Genomic DNA, 19,484 nt, shown 5'->3' with positions numbered 1-19,484 from the left:
TGATGGATTCCTTTTTTTTCACTTAAGAATGGTCAGTACCACTTTTTTCTTTTTGTTTGCATTTTCTCTTCTTTATTGGATTTTATTGGGAATTAAATTTATGGGAGAAAGACAGCGAACATACAGAGCTGTTGCACTGTCCTGGGTCAGTTTAAAACTCATAATGTCTTGGTTAAAGCTGGTATCCATTATGTTGTTTTTTGTTTGTTTGTTTTTTGCTAAACTGAAATATCATCTGTGAAATAGAGTCATCCAAATCATCTAAAAAATTGTATGCATCTATGCTTTTGAGATCAACTTGTCAAGTTTTTAGTTTTTCAAGTCTATTTGATAGACAGGTGATAGCCTAGCATTAAACAAATTAACCACCACACATGTTTTTTTAAATGTCAGAATCAACAGATATGCCATTTTCACAGTAGACATTTTGACATGTTACAGTAGGAAAGGCACAGGTGTAAATAATAAAATTAATGCTTCAGTTTCAGGCTCCTGATATTGCGCATACTGCTTACTGTCACAATGTTATGGTTTACGAGGACACTTGAATATAACAGTCATTGTTACTGATATTAGTAAGACCTGTGCTTTTCCTACTATAAAAAGTCAAAATTCCTGCTATGAAATAAGCTCAACTATATAAGCTATAAGCTCAAAAGTGCAGATTTTCACACAAATATCAACAACTTCACCATCTAACGTAACATTTTGATTACTTCACACCATGTGGTGGAGGACAACATACAGAAAGTTATACGTTTTACTGTTAAAGTTGCAATGAGTCATTTTTGACCACTATTAGGCGGAAACACATGGAAATAAGTTATTTACACTGAAATATGTTATCATGTTCTAATATGGTTAGCAAACCATTTATTAGTTATTTATTCAGCATAAGCAGAGCATTGTGGATATACCTTTGTAGTCTTGTTCAATGTTCACTGGCATTTTTGCACCATGGTCCACCAACATCAAAAATGTCTGTATCTCTTTAGCTTGCTAGTTGTTTTTTCATTTCACACTGGGCAGGTAATGTAATGTAACTGCTTGTGGGCTGAAAGAGTGACTGCAGATCACTTTAAATAAACCAGCACTGTTTTTGTTTGTAGAACCTAGACATCAAAACTGTGAAGGGAAAATGGCCTGAGGTGTTGAATTTGAAACTCTGTCAAATTACAGTGAGTCATATGATTCATTGCTAATATTCTTTTAAAAAATGCTGTTTAATAGCATTAATGGTTTTAAAACAGCTTGTTTAATACAACACGGTGTGATTTCTAGTATGGATACATCATCATCATATCACACCTCTGATTAGCCATGATTAGAGCCTCCTGAAACCATTGGATGCCTCACAGCAGGTAACTATCACATCCATCTATGTAACTGGGCTTACTAAGCAGCCATTGGCAGACAGCTACAATGCTCCTGACCTGACATCCATGTCCTAACATGTTGTGCTACAGAGTTTAGATGATAATTGGCCTTTCCATTGCGTGAGCAATCCTTGCATAGACCTAGACTTCCTTTGCCAAATGTGGACACGCACTCTTTGATCTAAAGATTTCCTATTTAGGTTTTGGCAGGAAGATCTTGGAAAACAAATCATATTATGTCTGGAAACCTTGGATTTTGCCAAGGTGTTCAGTTACAGCCAAGCCTACGTGTAATACATTATTGTGAATGAGAATAGATTATATTGGCCTGTTTCTGGCATCACAAAACCTGTTTGTTGACAACATATTGCTCATCTAGTATTAGCTCACCTGTTTTCTTACACGAGGCTTGGCACTGAGCTGGGAAAACAGGGAACTGCATCTGAAAATTGACTGTTCAGTGCTGGCTTAGGCTTCAGAGTACATTTGATTTCAGTAAGCAGAGCTCAAAACTGACTTTGTACTTTAAAATATCCACAGTATTGTTATATAAATGGCCATGTACACCTGTTTGAATGCAGTGGACTGACAGTTGTGGTCGTCATCCAAATTTCGGGATGAAAAATGATCAGTGGTGTCGCTTTTTGTCACCTTTTAGCATTTGAAACCTAACATCTGGCAGTAGCACAGCTTGACCCTCCTGCATCATTCACAGATCATCATGTATTAATTACAGACATGCTTTTCACGCGGCATGATGTGATCTCCCCTGATGGTTTTGAGGGAGCCTGGGACCATAAATAGCTCACTCCAGTCAAAGGTTTGAGGTCAACAGCTCAGGGCAGGCATGTGACACACTGGATAACAGCGCAATGAGCTCCTGTTCCTGAACAGGACAGATGAGGTAAGAAACAGAGTGAGAGCTTTCTTTATTGACCAAGGTAATACATGTCCATGAACATCTCTTGGTGCCACTGGAGCAGAGAAATGGGATGATGGGCAAACATTTTAGGCCTCTGATATGTGAATTGTATGTCACCACATTCAGTATGCATCCAGCTGTGCAGATATAACGGGAGGGAACAGTGGCAATCCTCAAATGGCTAAAGGATGGCACATGAAGCTATTATGTTAACAGCATCAGCAGAGTGTGTGTATGTGTGCGAAAGTGAGTGTGTTTGGGGAGGGGGGCCACGGTCATGGCTGACTAAGAGTCTTTGAAGAGAGCTGAGAGATTATCGCCAAAATGAGAGTGCTCACAGCTGTGTCTGGCATGGGAGTGTGTATGTGTGTGTGTGTGTGTGTGTGTGTGTGTGTTTGTGTGTCTCCCTGTTTATAGTGTGTCTCTGTGACTCCATGTTATGATTGTGTTTTCATGAGTGTGTGTTTGTTTGCCATGTTCTGTATGTGTGAACATGATATGCCACTGAATATCCATAATCAGTCATTCAGAGATATGAAGAGGATAATGATAACATTCAAAGGAAAGACATTAGGGCCAGTGCTATTGTGTGTGTAGTTTGGTGTGTGTACATGTACAGGGCTTTAATTAAAAACAGATCAGACCACCCTTGAAAACAATCCAAACTAGATTATATCTCTTTCACTGAATGTTATACTCAGCACTATCGCAGTAAACTAAGTACCATTAGAGCTGTGTAAACTGTGTGGACTGTACTGGAACATTCTTAGTCTGACTGACTAATGTTTATCATGAAGTTAACAACTTTTTGTTCCTGTATAGACATAAGTCAGGCTGGGTTTGGGTGACTGAGAGTTAATAGTTTTGCTCAGGAGGAGGCCAAAAGAAGACAAAGCGAGAAAAAAAAAAAATACCATTACCGGTGTCCTTAATAGGCAGAAGAGGAATGAAGGAAAGAAGAGACGGAGGATGAGGAGGACAGAGGAGAGAGGGGAGGAAAATGAAGTGGGTGGCTCGCTACAAGTAGAGCTCATCAAGCCCAACAATAAATAACAAATGAACCTAATCTTTAGAGGAATAGTTTGACATTTTGGGAAATTCACGTGTTTGCTCTCTTGCTGAGAGAGCAAGACTCACCAGAAAGAGTCACGGTGACATTCATCTGCTTGTCCTCACAAAATATTTGGTTCTACAAACTTGATGACATGTAGGGTGTACTTGCAGGGCTAATTGGTAAACTACTGTAGCTAGCTGGTGAATTAACAGCTAACTAACCTGCTAGCCAGTCAGGATACGCTTGCGCTAGTCAGCCACAATAGCTCCCCAAGCTTCTTTCTATTCTCTGCATTGTCCTGTTTACTCCCCCTGGTATTTTGTTCTCAGGATTTTACATCAATTCATTCAATAAAGAGTTTATTGAAGAGGGGGAAAAAAACTCCTCAAGCTCATGAACTTACTAAAATTGTCACTTAGCAAGCTAGCTTGGTAGCTAGCGGGATGATAGGTTCACACCATAGACTGCATGTATGTTATATACAGTTTATGGTTCACACAGTTTATTCAGACAAGGTATTTATTGACTCATGTATTGTGAAGCAGTTCATACAGAGAGAGGGTGGTTAAAGGAATAGTTTGACATTCTGCAAAACTGCAAATTTGTTTTCTTACAAAGATTGACACAACTCTCATGACTGCACGGTAAATATGTAGCTGAAGCCAACAGCTGGTTAGCTTACTTAAGCAGACTGGAAACGGGAAACAGCTAGCCTGGCTCTGTCTGAAGGTAAAAAATATCTGCCTACCATAGGGTGACCATATTTTCAAACACACAAACCAGGACCCTTAAGTGTACCTCACATTCACACGTGCACAAGTATGTGCTTATACACGTAACATAAGGATGGGGGCATTTTCATCAGGATGGGGGGAAATTATTTCAGCGCTTAACACACCTACTGAGCGCACCTTTCAACACCATGGACAGCTCCTCAGCAGATGAGAAATTATGTTTTGTCTCCCAAAATCCACCAAGGTATTTGTCAGTGTGCACAAGCGCAGGCAGCTGGCTAAATGGCCGACTGTGACACATTCTGTGCCAGCTTTTTTTTTTTTTTTTTTACAAAACAAGGTACAAAGTCTTTGTGGCTTATAAATAATTTTATAGGCTATAAAATTAAACTATAACATAAAAATAACTTTAACTTACATCTTCAGAACGCTATGCTACAAGCTAGTCTTGAGTTCACAAAGATTAAAACGTCAAAACATTAAATCACCATTGCACCTTGTTAATAACAAAAAACCGAGCCTTTAAAGGAAGTTACTTTTAAGAAGATTGATGGGTACTTTACACTTTGCAGTCTTTCTTCTTAGTTAGAGTTTCTTTTCTGGAGCTCTCAGCCCTCACGGAAACCACCACTTATGTTTGGCTGTCTTAATATGATCTTTCATATCAGTATTTCCACCGTGCGTGTATACTTGCACTGTGTGCAGAACTCAGCATGTTCATTGCCAGGTACTATATGACGGAAGTAGTAAGCCTCCTGGAGCTCTTTAGATTAGACCAACTCTTTCTTCAGGATGATAACATAGCGTCATAAGCTAGCAACAGCCTTGACAACGACACATTGATTGATTGATACACGTACAGACAAATCAGTGTTGAATTCAGACACATGGTGCATTATCTATGTTTTTATATTGGGTTATGTAATAATGAATGGGACAGAACATGATAAATGTCTATGTAAGTGTGGAGAACAAGTATTATATAATAATTATTATTTGAATTGTGGTGAAAACCAGGAAAATTTGGTAGTGAATGTTGAAAACAGGGACATTTTAGTGTTTTACAAGCTGGGACAAATATTCGCTGGGACAATCCTGGACAAACCGGGACATCTGGTCACCATAGTCTTCCAGTACCTCTAAGGCAATTGACACAGTATATCTGGTTTGTTTAATCTGTACAAAATCCAAAGTGTAAAAACAACAATTTGCCGTTTCACAGGAAGTATGTGCTGAACATTTACCTGGCTGGAATCATAACTTCCTGGAGTCTCTGCTGTTAAGTTCATTTGCTTTAGAGTTGCTGGTTGACAGATTTTTTTTAAACCTTTAGACAGTGCCAGGCTATCTGTTTTCTCTTGCCTCTAGTCTTTATGCTAAGCTAAGCTAACCATCTCTCCTCTATAGCTTCATAGTGATTGCACAGACATTAGAGTGGTATTGATCTTCTCATCTAACCCTCGGCAAGAAAGTTAATTTCCCAAAATGTTGAACTCTTTAAAATGATACTTCAGATTAAAGCAATCCCAGGCAACCATCATCTTGGTCTGCTGGTTTGCTTCTGCCAAGGCTAGCATACCTCCATCACTTTTCTTCCTGCTAATCAAACAGCTTGAAGGGAGTGCAAGTGGAAATGGCCCTAAAAATAACAGGACAAATATGTGTGGAGGTCTGTGTGCACACAGATAACAACACAGGTAATGTGTTCCATGAGGGTCAGTAAATACTACACAGTTAGTTCTGGGCAGGATATCCCACAGGGAAACGTAAGGAGGGGGTAATGAAATTTGTGTGTGTGTGTGTGTCCACTGCTGATAAGGAAGTTCTACGCACTGGCCAGGAGCTCCTCCTTCTGCACTCTGGGTAATGGAAAAAATTATGTGGAATTCCAGACTGCAAGCAAGTATGTGCACTTTGACCCCATCTCTCTACTGCTTAAATTCGCTTATCTAAAAATAGGAAAACCTGGAAATAATCTGGCTTTCTCATGTCTCCAAAGGAGCAGGGATTCAGCTATGTAATGATGTATTAAGACTGTCTCAACATCAAGTTTTATCTCCAGCTGCACTCAGGAATCAGTCATGTAGACCTGATGTATGTATCCCAAGGGAGCCAGCTTTGTTAGCATGGGAATTTACCATGAGAAAACTGTTTCATTAGTGGAGTGGAGCTCTGTGTGTGCACTTGGTGTGCTGGAGAATGTGCGCCTATGTATGTGTGTGTGTGGTTGAAGTTTTATTCCTGGGACAATTTATATCTCTGACATGTTTCCATATTATTTGAATACACTATACTGTTTTCAAACTATATGTTTAGTGAAGAACAGTTTGTATTATCTGAGGATGATGTTCATTTATTGACAGTTTCTTTGACTGAAATACATAAAGTAAAATTTATTTACACGTTTTTTTTACAACGTTTTTCACAGACATTTGTCACAAAGTGTTTTTCATGAGCATCATGAATCAAAGAAGAAAAACACATTACACATAGAAACATAAAAATGCCGATTTGTTTCTTACAGGTTAGCCAAATGCTTGTCTAAACAAGTGTGTTTTTAGCTGCTTTTTAAATGAATAAACAGAATCAGCAGACCGTAAGGGTGCGGGCAGAGCATTCCATAGTTTAGGAGCCGCGGCACCTAAAAGAGGCATCATTTTCATGGGGGTAACATTGGGAATCAGGGTGAGTTTCACTGCTCTATTTGCGCCATGTTTTTAAAATGTTTTATCCCTTAACATACAGTTCCCTCTTTTGTTCCCCCAATAGCTTTAAGGTTTTAGAATAATCTTATTCCACGCTGTCTGACAATATCATATTCTGTATCAGCTTGTTCCTGCTCTTCATTGAAGCTATGATGGAAGTTTATTCTTGACCTTGGGAAAAGTAGTTATCCTAATTCAAGCTCCCTTCACTAGTCTACCAAGTGCTTCTGATGTTTTTATCAGTGAATGGAGTTTATTCAGTTGACATGGACATGGCTCAGTTGTCATAATGTGAGTTAAGTATGGAAATTCAACCTTGTTTTTTTTTCCAGAGTCTTTTTATACACATTTAAAAATGTAGCCTATTTACGTATCTTTGGGAATTTGGGATTTGTGCTGGAATTCAACATAGAGTTCTGTGGGTTTGAACTATTTTGACTGTACAGCACGAAACACATAGCACATAGCATGAGGTCGAGAAGATTGGCCCACTGGCAGGCCACTCCTTGTTGAGGGGTTAACTGATGGTAGTAATCATATCATGTCATAACATGAATTTTCAAAGCATAAAAAAACAATCCTCAATACATGTATATCATGTCAGGACCAGAAGGAACTAATGTCAACCCTGGTAGTCAGTCTTGCCTAATATTACCTTGTGCAGAGTAAAGGGGTTGACACGTACATTATTGTAAATGCAGTTTGTTTGTTTGTTTACAGTCAAAAAGGTCAAGAGATTACTCAAATATGATGTTGATTAATTCATCATCTGTACAATTGAATTGTGCCAAACTGATATATCTGTAAAATGAAATAAGTAACTTTTTTTTTTTACTAATGTGTGAAAAGAAAATGAATGATAGATACATATTCTCACTGATATGTTCAGTTGCTAACTGATTTGTTTTTATAGAATGATTGCTAATTGCTTGAAGAAAAGTGACTGTTGCAGAGCAGAATGCTAAATATATATCATTGTATGACTAATTTTGTTTCATGAATAGCAGTTGTTAAAAAGATGTCAGAATGAAGTATAATTAATGTGGAAGCCAACATGCATTGAATTCCCTTTTTAAAAAGTTTGACAGTGAGACAGTTGACGGTTAGTTTCTCAAAACATAACTCAAATATCGTCAGGATTAGGTGATTGAATTGAGACAATATTTTTACCACAAGGCAAATTTGTCCTTTTTTAGACTGACTGCATAAAATGCAATTCATGAAAACATGACCTGAATTAACCTGTTTCAAGAAATCTTCACTTACACTTGAGTCATTTCATCATCTAGTCAGAAATATGGGGAAAGAATACTGCCCCCCAAGCAAAGACCCAAACAAACAAAGTGGGCATACAGGGCCATGAAAAGCCTATTTTCCCAAATTGGGAGCTTCAGTTAACCCTCATATTATTTCAGTTGGGTCAGTTCACAAAGTTAGGCTTTTCTGCCTGGACTGTACCCTTAAATCTCTGGCATATTTCTCCACCTCTCTCTCTTGGCCAGAGTAGATCCCACAGCGAGGAAGCCTATTTTGGAGCACCCAGTGGGTGCTTTATAATATCGCCCATACTAATTTATCCTCCCTTACCAATTAATTTGGAGCACGTTATTCTTCTGGGACAAAGGTCAGTTATTTTCTGAAAGAGGCTGCTGATGGCCTAAATCATTTTATTTCAAGGGGGACTGACTGAGCCATGAGTTGAAGCAGGGACAGTTTTACCATACTATTTTTAGAATATTTCTAATGATGTAACTTTGAAACTCTATGGAAACCTACTGTATACTTATACTTTTAACCTTAAAAAAACCATACTTGGAAACTTAAAGCAGCAATAATCTATATTTTTCTTGGATCAAATGACCCTATCACAGTATTCCTGTAACAGTGTGTGACTCCTCCTAGCTGGTTAAATTAGAGTTGTGTTTGTCAAAAGTCCATCAGTGGATGTGCAACAATTTCTTGCATTTGAATGCACAAGACTGAAATGATTCACACCACTTTTTACAGACTTTTCCATTAATCTTGGTGGCTGCACAAGTTCTCAGACCCATACAGTTAAGAATCCAGGAATATTATTCAATCCATATCTTACATTTTAGCCACATATCAAGCATATAACACAAACTGCCTTCTTCCATTGTAAAATAGCCCACATACGCCCAATTTGATCAAATTCAGAATTCAAATTCAGAATCCTCATACATGCCTTCATAACATCTAGAATAGACTACTGTAATGCACTTTTCCCTGGCCGACCTGAGACAGCAACAAAAGGTCTTCAGCTGGTCCAGAATGTAGCTGCCAGAGTCCTCACAAGGTCTAAAAAGTTGGATCATATAACACCGGTACTGATGTCTCTGCATTGGCTACCGGTTCATGCAAGAGCTGATCTCAAAATCCTCCTTCTTACCTATAAGGCTTTAAATGGACTGGCTCCTTCATATATCTCCAGCCTTATTGCTCCATGTACTCCATCACATCCTTTACGTTCCCTTGGTGCCAGTTACTTAATTGTTCCTTAATTCAGTAAGAACACTTTTGGTGGTCGAGGTTTGGCGAACTGAGCTCCACTTCTCTGGAATAATCTACCACTGCACATTTGGGAGGAAAGCTCTGCTGACAGTTTCAAATCCAGGCTCAAAACACATCTTTTTTCTGTTTACAATGACCTTTTCTAATTTCACTGACTGAGAACCCAAATCACTGACTGTAGCTACACCAACCCTGTTAGGGTTATATGATCTCTGTTTTAAAATGACTAACCTCAACCTTGTTGTAATATTAACATTTCTACCTGTGTATGTGTGTGTCAGTGCGTGTATGCGTATGTACTTTTACATATAATATTGTTTGCTTCTTTTTTCTCATGTTTATGGACTTGTAAAGTGTACAGAGACTCTCTGGGTGATGTGCACTTAAACTAAACTGAAGTTGAAGTTGAACTGAAGTTGAATGGGGTCAATCATATTGACAAGCACAACTCTGCAGTTCCCCTCAGCTCTATGGAGCATTTTAGCATTTTTCAGCTCATTGATTTGGTTTTACAGCCTGTAACTTTAATGCCTTAGTTCACTCTTAACATTTATATCAATCCTTTATCCAGCCACAGAAGGCGACTCCTAAAAAAACCCTTGTAGGCTTCCTGCCCAGCCCCAAACAACAAACAGACAAAGTTAGCAACTAGCTGGTGAACATAGTGGAGAATGTAGCAGCTACTGTAAATAACCAGATATTTCCATCAGGATCTGTTACAGACAAAAACAAATCTAAAAGCAGAGAAAATATTGGCCTTACATTAGTCAGGTGGACAGAAACAAGACTACAATTAAATGCTCTGTCTGTTGGATGTTGGCTAACAAGTACACCGTAGCAACTTTAAAAAGTGATAATACGCCGATGTTGGGTTAACTGCTTCTTTTGCTAATGTATTGTCAATCTGTACTCTTTAGTATTTTTACATAAACAATGGTTCAAATTGTCATATAATATGAAAAGAGCCATTTATAATGATGAACACACAGAATATTACGACCCGAATCAACAACATTTTAGTGTCTGTCAGCTCATTGTTCCGGTTTTACAGGTCACAACTTAACTGCTTTGGTTCACTCTCACCTCTCTCATCAGCCTGGTTTCCAGTCGCAGCAGGAAGCTGTTTTCAATTTTTTTTAAAAACATCTCTTATGAGCCCACTCTATGCTGCCTGCATACAGACAAAGTTAGTGAATAGCTAGTGAACAACTGGAGCATTCAACTGCTAAGAGAAGATCATTTAAAGCTTTAAGGGGTGCAGTTTCTGTGCTTGCCCTCAAACCTCACTGTAATTTCTCAAAGAGACCATTACCATGAATGAAAGAAATTATCTGCTCTGTTACAATTTTTAAATTAATAACAATGTGGTGTTTACAGCTTGTTTCCTTGCCTCAAAATGACCAAAAAAACAAAAACAACAAAAAAAAAACCCTACCAAAAAACAAAAAAAAACTGCTTTGTTCCCTTTCTCTTATGTTCACTGTGTGACCTCTCACATTGAATAAAACCATTGCACTTGCACCTTTCAGTCTTCCATGATCCTTCTGTGGTCACTTCTTATGGTAGTGACCTCTGAATTCATGCTTATTCTAACAAAACATATAACCTAATCTCTCCTCTCCTCTCCTCTCCTCTCCTCTCCTCTCCTCTCCTCTCCTCTCTTCTCTTCTCCTCTCCTCTCTTCTCTTCTCCTCTCCTCTCTTCTCCTCTCCTCTCCTCTCGTCATTTGCCACCTGCACACAACAGGTTGGGCCCAAATCTGTCAAATCTTGGAAATGGCATTTACCAGCACACAAGGACTCTTCTTCTATTAGTGCCATCTAGAGGGGATACACTAATCACACACACAGGGTCCCTTGCCTTTACAAAATGGCAAAACTTACGATACGAGTGACGATATCTTCTGTTACAAAGCATCTTTGTATAAAAGCAGGCTTTTTTTTCAGTAAATAGGGTCTGCTCAGAAATACTTGTGCGTCACAGGCCTGAAGCCATTCACCAAAACTAAATACAACAACCATTTTAGCAACAACAGCCCATCCAAAATACATAGGAGGTTGCCCCACTTTGGGCCAAGATCACCTCTCCCACTCATTCCTCTATTCATTCAAACCATAACTGGCAATATGTCAAGCGAACGACCCCGTGATTCAGACTTCTTGTAATGAGAGGACTGTACTAAATATAAACCGAGAGGATTAAGCCCTTTTTTGCTGCTTGTCAAACACAAAGCTCCTGAAGGTGCTGAAAACAGGCCTGTGTGTATCTAGGAAACGGCTGCTGCCAAAATGGGAAACAAACCTCGCTCTGTGCTGCTCTCCAGAGCCTTATGTAAATGTCCCGGCAGAGTGGGGCTTAATTGACATCAACTGGTGGCCCCAGCCAGACTGAAAATGATGAAATTGTTCCACCTTGTGACCAACAGATGTTTGCTTTCAGGATCATAACTGAGCCTCCTTGTTTGACCTGTTTATATATGTTTTGGCTGTAGAGAATAAACTCTTTACCAGAAATGTAGAAACACGTAGGCACAAAGACTGGTTGAACAACTCAACTAAACATGGGTGCAAGATACTTGATGATGGTTGATACATGAAACATGATGGTTAAGAGAAAAAAACACACAATATACACAATACTGTAATAAAACTATGATGCTTGCATTCTTACTTTATTCCAGGAGATGGCAGTAGAGATCAAGGCTCTTCTAACATTTGCAGCATTGATCTAATTTCATAAGAGGCATCTTGCATAGTGAAAGAGGATATGAGCAAATAAATGTCAGACTTTCAGTCATTATCTGAAGTGCATCTGTAAGACCTACTGGAGGTCACTCTATGTCCTGTTTTACATGATGTTTGCCTACACCCTACTCTGTTGTCATCATATTAACAGATAGGCTTCTGTAAATTTAGTTTTTAGATTTTGTTTTATCAGCTTGTCCTTTCATAGAATAATATTGTACTAATCTATACATGTTGGGCATGTTTGATGTTTGAAGAAATCCTGTTTTCAACATGGACACCCTCATCTTGATAAGGCTGTAGGCTTCTCGCTCAGAAGCATAATTTCATACTTGATGTGTCTCTATGAAACCTCCATTCTCAAAAGCAGTGGTTCTTAAACTGGGGGCGTGTAGAGCCATTGCAGATTGAAAAATGTGAAACGCCTCTATAGTTGAATTAATCTGATTAATTTGGGAACAATAAAGAGTGCTTAGGTCCAAAAAGGAGGTTAACAGAGAGGTCAAACGTGCCATCAAAACTGCCAAACTGAAATATAGAGACAAAGTGGAGCAAACATTTATGCGAGGGAACATCTGCTCAGCTTGACAGGGTCTCAAGAACATGGCAGCTGTGAATACTGCTTCCACCACCTGCAAACTCATTCAGGTTGCAGGCAGCACCCCAGCATCACTCCCTAATGACCACAACTCCATCTCCACACTCAAACCTGGTGACTCTGCCCTCACCATAAACACAGAGGATGTGGTGAAAGCCCTCAAGAACACCCAAGTGAACACAGCACCTAGGCCAGACTACATCAGTGGCTGTAACCTGAGGTACTGTGCTGAGCAGCTAGGGGGCATGTTTGAGCTCCTGTTCCAGAGCTTCATGGCTTGCGGCATAGTTCCCCAGCTGTGGAAACACTCCACAGTTATTCCCATACCAAAGAAGGGCATTATCAAGGCCCTGAATGACCTCAGGCCTGTGGCTCTCACCTCTCTTGTGATGAAGGCTATGGAGAGGGTCATCAAAAACTATATCATCAAGGCAAAACACTCACAGATGGACCCACTCCTGTTTGCGGGCAGAGGGGTTGATGAAACAAAAACATTCATCATAGACACCATATATAAGCATCTGGAACACCCCAAGACTACAGCAAGACTTGTGTTTGCAGACTTCTCCTCAGCATTCAACACCCTGCAGCCACACATTCGTGCTGAGAAACTCACCACCCGCTTCCATCTACAAGACCGACTAATCCTGTGGATAATGGACTTTGTCACCAACAGGTCACAGAGAGTGCTGGTCAACAACACCTTCTCGGATCTCCTACACACTTCAACTGGTTCCCCGCAGGGCTGTGTCCTCTCACCCCCGCTCTTCATCCTCTACACTGATGACTGCAGGTCCACCCACCCAAACTGTCACATGGTCAAGTTCACTGATGACACACTCCTCCTGTCTCTGCTTTCAGGCCCCTCATTGCACAACAGCTCAGCTCTTCATGAGTTTGTGGACTTGTGTGACAATTCCCGCCTGGATCTTAATGTGAGCAAGAACAGGGAGATGGTCGTGACCTTCTCGAACAAGCAGAGGGAACTGGCTGCAGCAGTCATCACCACTATCTCACAGGAAGCCCGTAGAGAGGAATATAAGTACCTGGGCACAATCTTCAATAACCTGTTGAAATTTGCCTCCAACACAGAGGAGATCCTCAGGAAATGCCAGCAGCGGCAGTATCTCCTGAGGAAGCTCAACTCCTTTGGGGTTATCAAAGGACATCCTCACAACATTTTACTACTTTTTCATTGAAAGCGTCATAATATTGACATCGTCTGTCACCTGCTGGTTGCCCTGACTGCAAAAGCCCTGTCTCCTTTAGCCTTGAGCAGGGTCTTACAGCCAGAAAGGCCATGCCTAAAGATCTGAAGCTCATAGGGGAACAACAAATTTGACAACAGTAGCCAGTAAAGAAAAAGTACTGTATTTTCCCAAGTACACAGATCTCTACCACAAAGTGTTAAAATTCCATAGTTTATACTGTAATAACATAGCAGTACTCGAGTAGTTGTACTACTAGCAGAACTTTATTGAGTCCACAGATGGAAATACCTTGAGCACAGTCACCACATAAATGTAAAAATAATGAATATGACAAGCGCCAGTGAAACCACTTTGGTTACACAAAGGACGAAACGACCAACATGTCAGTAACATTCTGAAACATAAAATAAATGAACATTAGTTGTTGCATGAGAATGTGGTCATTACAAAGCCTCATGGCACCACAGATGTATACAAAAGGTTAAACAAACACATAAGCATCTTAAAAAACATAAAAAATAAAAAAGATGCAGATTCTCCATTTGGTGAGGAAGGCCATAAGATGTGGTTGACAGCCACTGAAACACAAAGTAAGTGGTCTGTGTTGAGATTTGTTTTTGTTAAGCTCCATTTTTCAAGGTCAATAATAACCCTATAAATTCAACCTAAAAATCTTATTTGGTCTCAGTAGCAATCTGTCATTCACTTATGAAGTTGGGTGATTGTGTTAATGATTTTTTTATGACATTTAATAACGTGCTCACTGAGTGTTAGAATCCAGTTACTTCTGATGTGCCACTGGGTGGCAGTGTTGCATTTATATTGCTTTAGCTCTCTGGATAATAAAAGGCCTTTGGTTGTAATTGTAAAGACATTTATTTAATGGGATGCAACAGTGCCAGTTTGTATTGTCTGGATAATTTAGTCAGTCAAGCATTATCTGACCTTGTGATCCTGCGATCAAGACAGATGAACCATCATACAGCTGAGTATTGAAAATCATTCACTTGTCAATTAACACAAATGATTCCCAAGGTATCTTCAGTCTTTCGTGAAATTTTGGTTCAATTTAAGTTAAACAGCTTTTGAAGCCCATCACTTCAGAGTTGTGGGTGGTATCCAGGAGCCACTGGCTAATGCCCACAGTGTCCAGAAGCCCATTATCCAGTCCAGATGAGGGGGCATGATAACATCCTGAGTGACAGCTCTGTGGCAGCTGTGTGGTGAGGGAGGTTACCCCCACCCCACCATTCGCCTCTGAGTGTCCGTTCACAGAGGGAGGCGTTTGTTACTGTGTGACAGCTGTCATGGCCCCCTCTCGCCCTCACCCCTTCCTCCACCACAGCTTTCCACATCATTACCTCTCACAAGAACCTGCTGTCCCTTAAAACCTTAGACTTGTCAATAAAAGGAGAAATCTCTGCATATGAAGAAGGAATTTGGTGCAGTGATTAAACTCAGTCAAATTATGAAACTCCGAGCAATGAAATGAAGCCCTAAAATTAAAACACTTCGTCTGGAACAAAGAAAATGGAAAGAAAGAAACACCTACAGAAGTTTCAACCTTTTCAAAAGAAATCCAAGATACAAGATGTCACATTGCACACACTCTTTATTTGATTGACAGATGACATTTGGGAAGTGGAACGCAGCAAGACTACAGCCACAGGCAGTTAGCAGACAATATGTAGCAAGAAAAAACTTGGAGTTGTACAGTAAACCATTAAAATAAGTTGTCAAGTTCTGAATACTAAACATGCACATTTCACTTTCAAGCTTTTAGTAAAATTTGTAAACACTTTCATAATGAAAATCTTCTTTGCCTGACTAATCAGAGATGCTGATGCAGGAAAACTGTATATATTGTATAAGACTGACAATGGAGAAGGGTCCGAACCTGGGGGACAGGACTCCCAAAGGGTACCAAGATAAATCTGATGGGTCACCAAATTATTAAAAAGAGTTAACAGCCATGTTAGCTCCTCTGTGAGGCTCTGCTTAGGTACAGCAGTGCTTTGCTTTGAGCTAAATGCTAATGATGCTGTCAGTAGATTTTCAGGTATTTGGTCATGAAGCAAAGTATTGGACAAATTAAGAAATTGATCTGATAATGGCAATAGAAATTGGTGGAATGACCAACTAACAGACTGACACTTTCTCATCTTTATCTCATGTAAAGATGAAAAAGGAAAAATATTTGTATTAAATAAAATTGTTTATTTTTTCTGACCTTTCTCTCATTTTTGCTTTTTTCTTGTGAAACAATGAATACTTGTCATCATTAACATATCACCTCTGAAAATGAAATAGCCTGCGCAGGAAAAATCTCTCTTTGGTTTAAATGCTCACAATTTATATCTACACTCAGGCCATATTCTGTAGTGAGGGGTCACAAGTAGACACTCCTTCATTTTAGTTTCAATACTAATAAAGTTTAAATATTTCTCGTATATAATGCTGCTTTCTCACCAAAGCCCCGGGAAGCACAATTTCATGTCATCATACTGTATGTAGCACTGAACTGAAAATATAAATGTAACTGGGGTGAGATGACAATAAAGGTCCTTGTATCCTTGTATCTTCTAAGTTAAATAGCCATGGTCATCCTGGAGACCTTGTGGAGGTGTGTGACATACAGTAGATACATATGTAGAGAAGAAGAGCAGTGCAGTATGTGGTGGTGAGCGAGCATTGATAGTCCTGGGGTTGAGATGGCTATTGCAATGAAAGCAGATGTGGCTTTTTATTAAAGGATGAGTCATAGATTTGTCAGTTCTTCTGTATACATATAGTACTGCTATATTTCATGACATCGCTATTTAGGGTTGGGTAACATTGCCTGTGGTTTTCATTGAAAACTGGATCTCTTCTGTTACTGTCATCAATTCCCAACATGATGACTATAGTACAGATGGACCATGTCAAACTGAGGGAAAGCATCCTGTTTTTTTTTTTTTGTGGGAAGGACTTAATCTGGGCTGATTCTGAAGTGGCTTTTCCAGTGAAAGTCTGGCAAACTTGAATTTTAGCATGAAGAAGACATCTGTTTTAACAGGCTCATTCCAAAAGTGGTGTTCTAATTGGCTTTTTTTTTAAAATACATTTTTGATGTAACATTTTTATGTCACTTTTACTCATTTTTCTGTATCACTACAGTTAAAATGTGCAAATGGTACTATACTAGCTAGAATCACATCGACTCTCTTACTTCTACATAACTTATGGCTTCTTTTATTGTTAACTCTTGTAATCACATTTGGACTTCGAAATGTGCCTGCGGATTTGTTTTAGTTTTTAATTTGAAGAAGAAGAAGTCAGCAGGGAGACAGTTTTGTAATAGAATGAATGTCTCCACCCAGGGCTGAAACTGCTGTGTGGGATTCTTTCCTGTAAATGTACGATAACTTTTCTACTCTTGTGCGGCGCTTATCTCTCTATTGTGCTGTAAAATGCAGAACAAACTTGTGTTGTACAGAATAGATTGTGAATCACAACATGACTTCCTAATTCACTACAGCATAAAAGTTAATTTAATCAGATATTAAATCCATATACGTTGTGCCTCCCTCCCAAAAACCATACTCATCTGTCTCCAGTGCAAGTCAGCTATATATAACTTATCACCCTGTAAAGATTTAACAAAGACTTTAAGGGAAACTGAAGGCTTTTAAAGGTTTCTGATATGTGTTTTTTTCATTGAGTAATACCTGAACAGTATAGAACAATCCAGGCCGTTTGTCGAATGAGTCACAGGCTGAGCCGTTAATTCAGGGAGGAGGTTAATCCAATGATGGTAATGACACAGACTTTCCTGTACGTACCACTGTTCTGTTGATTCATGGCCTGGTTTCCACAAAGTCTCTGGCAAGGTCACCTTGAAGCACACACACACACACACACACACACACACACACACACACAGTTCACAGAGGCTTAGACATCTATATGGTCTGCGAGTGTCTGATGAATAAGCCAAAACAAATACTTGGTTTCACTCTGAATCAGAAACTTGTAAAAAAGCAAAAACAAAAAAAACCTAACTTTGCAACTACCGTGTAGAAAACAAATAGCACAAATAGTTTGTAGCTTAGTTAAATTTACCTCAAAAGTCATTAGCTCCTTGGGCTACTGCTTGCATGTGTCAGGGTTATGCTAATTTGTTAACCTTGCTTACTGGCTGAAAAGCTAACTACAGAAGGACATCAAAGAAATAAGTCAGAAACTTTTGTTTCGGAGGATCTTTTTATGAGCACTAATCGACTTTTACCGGAATAAATTTTCGCAAAAGTAAAGTAAAAACACTACATAAGCAATAAGCCCTATTTGGTTGACTCATCCCAATTAGCCAAATGTTAGCTTACGTTAACTACGGCAACTAGCTCCTTTGTTGTAACTTTAAGGACTTTCTGCATCTCATCTAACTTTATACTTATTTTATTATATTACATTAAACTAAAAAGAACACACACATACAATATTGAATTCAGCTGCTTTTATATGGGGTAGTTTAAAACCAGATTCACTCAAGTGAAAATTGCAAACAAATATAATCTTGGTTTCTTCCAAGGGACCATTCATCTTTTCCAGGTGGACAGCAAGCCAGAACAGACATAAATTAATAAAATTGCTTGTCAGCCAGTCCACTGCTTCCCTTTACCTTTATATGGACACAATCTGAACCGAGGCAAACAAAAGCTAAATGGCAACACTATGGAGGTTATGGGTTTGTGATGGGGTTCACTGCTTCTTTAGTCCCACTTTCCATTTTCATCCAAGGTGTCACCATTATTTGTAAAAAAAACAACAACAAACAGCACAATGATTAATAGTACAAAAAATAATTATGGTGTTAATGATAAGTTAAGCTCATATGTTAGAATGTATTAGAGTTACTCATATGCAGCAGTAACATACAAAAAGCTACATGGCAGCAAAGATAGAGGTCATATGATTGAGGGTTGATTTTCTGTGCTGTTGTTCATTTTTTCACCTTGGTTCACCATGCCTCCATCCCATATAATTCCACTCTGCATGACTCACCGAGCTAGTATCAAGGTAGTCTGACTCTGATTCCGTCCAAAAGGTTACACCACTGTGATTCAGACTCTGAATCACTTTACTGTAATGTGCTCATGATCCCTGGTGCATATGGTGTGAGTGAGTGATTGAATGTGCGTTCACTTACATGTTCGCTATGTGTGTGTATTGTGAGAGCAGCAGCCTGTGTACCAGGGGGGTTTCCATTAAGATATTCTATTTCACTTCAGCTGTGAGGGGAAACATGCATGATAATTATTTTAGATCTGACACCAAATTAAACACAGATTGTGTCATATTTAATTAGGGGGTAATTAATTGCTGCTCTGATTAAGGGCGAATCTCAGATACATTCACTGTGGCTGATTCATTCAAATACATGAAGCATAATGTATTGTATAACTGCTGTAATGCCTTAGTGTATGGCTGTACCAAAGATGCAGTGCAGTGCTTTTGTCTGTCAGAAAAAGCCATTGATTTCTTCCATGCTGATAACTCTGATGTGTTTGTGTGTGTGTGTGTGTGTGTGAGTCACTCATCTGAGCTGGGGCTGGGAGCTGTCGATGAGATG

The sequence above is a fragment of the Thunnus thynnus genome, chromosome 14 (assembly GCF_963924715.1).
Source record: "Thunnus thynnus chromosome 14, fThuThy2.1, whole genome shotgun sequence".
In the NCBI taxonomy this organism is placed as follows: domain Eukaryota; kingdom Metazoa; phylum Chordata; class Actinopteri; order Scombriformes; family Scombridae; genus Thunnus; species Thunnus thynnus.
This window is presented reverse-complemented; position numbering follows the sequence as displayed.